The sequence below is a fragment of the Amphimedon queenslandica genome, unplaced genomic scaffold (assembly GCF_000090795.2).
Source record: "Amphimedon queenslandica unplaced genomic scaffold, v1.1 AMPQUscaffold_13132, whole genome shotgun sequence".
Lineage (NCBI taxonomy): Eukaryota > Metazoa > Porifera > Demospongiae > Haplosclerida > Niphatidae > Amphimedon > Amphimedon queenslandica.
In genome coordinates this window covers 76,256-78,996 of record NW_003546632.1, presented here as the reverse complement: position 1 = coordinate 78,996, position 2,741 = coordinate 76,256, and positions in this window count along the sequence as shown.

Genomic DNA, 2,741 nt, shown 5'->3' with positions numbered 1-2,741 from the left:
AGGATCCCCCTTTGTTTGAACACTTGTGTAATTATGCCCAGTATGTTTTTTTAGTTTTAATTTTGTTATATTTTTATTTTAATAGGAATCATGCACTCCAGCTGAGTTTATAAAGGATCACAACCAAAAGGAACCTTACCTAATCATTTTTGGAAAGCAAGATACACCTCTGCAAATGTTTTTGGTTGTTGATCAAAGGACTTATTGTGAAATTGATATCAACCACTTATTTTTGCAATTATTTCGGTATTTTTGGTTTTTAACATTTGCTATACAAAAGGCCTTGCAAAGGTGTATACTTTTTTTAATTGCCTTATTAGCTATTAATAATTCTTAATTTTCTCCTTCAGTTTGTCATTTTGTTTCATCTTTCTACTGTTTTTTTTGTCATTTAATCAATATGATTTTTCTCAATTACAAGTTATGGTCTACTTGATTCACACAATCTTCGTGCTATATCTTGCACACCCACTACTATGTGTTCTGCACACCTACAACAATGTGTATTTCACAACAAATATATAGGTGTGACAGTCACACTGTATGTGCTAGCATGGACAAATGCAAATGCTGCACCACCACATTCAGTGTGCATATCACACTAAAGTTTTTACAGTGATACTTCCCTCTGTGACAAAGGCAAGACTGAAGTTGTTTAATGAGTTCTAAAGAAAATACTAAAATTTTCTTTTTATTTTCACTAGACTGACTTGCACTCAAGCAACTTTTGAGGCTCATAACAGGGCTTCATGTCCTGACTCTGAAATTTAAAAGCCTTCAAAAGTCAAAACAGTGTAACAATGGCTCATATTGCCCCGACAAGGACATAACGTGTTGGACTAGATAATTATTTATTGTAATCAATTGTATTATTATACACACTTTTTAATAAAGATTTTTTTAGTCAAACAAGCTTGGTGAATGCTGCCTTGGCAGCCATAGCAGCTTAGCCTATTACTCTTTCTCTAATCTGTCCTACATTAATCGGTCTGAACGACCTGGGTATCACTCTTCACTAACAGCCTCACCCCTGACAGGCAGAAGTAGGGAGAGAGTAAGCCCATTCTTGTCACCTTGCTGTCATAACTTTAATGTGCCATCATGGCCCAAACTAATCCTAGAAGTTGAGGGACCACCAAGCGTTTTATTACCTATCTCAATCAAAAGGTGGAAGCATTTGAAACACAATCAGGACCTCCAGATCCTGCTGTTGGTCAAGTGAAAAACTTAAGGTGAAACTCGAGTTACTCAATGCAGAGTTCAAGGTACACCACTATGCAGTGCTTGACACTATTACTGACGAGGGTGAATGAGTGAAGTAGCATTCTGAGCTGGATTTTCATGATAACGCTGTCACAGACCTGTACCTCAGACTACAAGCTGTTGTTACGGTTACGACTCATTCAACTTCCAACAAAGAAAGCCAAATTTTTTAAAGATGATTCACTCAACTACATCTAGATCTTGATCAGGCATGTGATTCCAATGAGGGACCTACATCTAATGAAGACAGCTGTCTCTTAAATCAATTAAAAGCTCGATTAATAGATCTCAAGTTGGAACATACAGAGGTACACAGTACACTACTGTAATCAGATATAAAGGATGATGATCCCTTGAATACTGAGTTATCTGAAACTGGGAAAGCTATACTTGATCATGCTCTTCAATTAAAGAAGCTTCTTCACTGTCAGGCTACTGCTGCTTCTCTGGCAACAGAGAGGAAGGGTGGAGTCAGACTACCCAAGATGGACTGATGACCATTGATTGAGATATTCTTAATTGGAGGAGTTTTTGGGAGCTATTTGTCATATCTGTTCGTGACGGCTCAGATTTTGCTGAAGCAAAGAAGCTTGTGTATCTTCAACGGGCCATAAAATATGGTTCGGCCATGCAAGCGATTGAAGGCTTATCACATTCTGGTGAGCACTATCCTGAGGCTGTTAGCAGTCTCATTAAGCAAGATATGACCATCCAACAATCATCCATCAGACTCACATTGAAAAAAAAACACTCAACACACCTGTCAAGGATGGTAGTGGTAAAATTGCAACTAGTATTGTTTTGGTTAACCATAACTAAGATTGAAAGTACTTTTAGTAAGCTATTTCACTTTTAGTAAACGAAAACAGAAACAAAAGCTACTTGCAGTATTAAACTGTAACTAAAACTGCACTAAAAGTTAAAACAAGCAAAAAAACCGAAACTGACCTAAAGTTTTTAGGCTTAAAGTAAAAGTAATACCAAAACTAAAACAAAAAATTCCTTTTAAAAAATTTAAAGTAGGCAAAGCAGCTGAAATTTGTTTCCGTGGTTTGGTCTATTCATAGTTCAGACTTTTGACAGCAGTTTGTTAAAACTAGTCATAAAGTTCAGAGGTTTAATGTGTCTACCACTCCAACTAGATGTACAGGAAGGCCCAGGGAAAGCTGCGTTTCGAGCTTTTTCAAATATTTAAAAGACAAGAGTACTTGTTTAGTAGCTGATATAAAAGATGACTCTTCTCAGCTGAGTGGACATGCTTTTAAAGGAAAGTTCCCAACAAATTTAAAGACTTACTTAAAAAAGGTTTATCACCTAGAGTATCAAGAGCTTTTAAAAATGGAAAGTGTGAAGAATATAGCTTAGTCTCTTAAAGCACAAAGGAAGTTATCCAGTAGCACCACATTTACTGATGGAGAACTGTCATCACAAATGACTCTTCATGATACAAAGGGAGGAAGGAAATACAGCTGTCAATC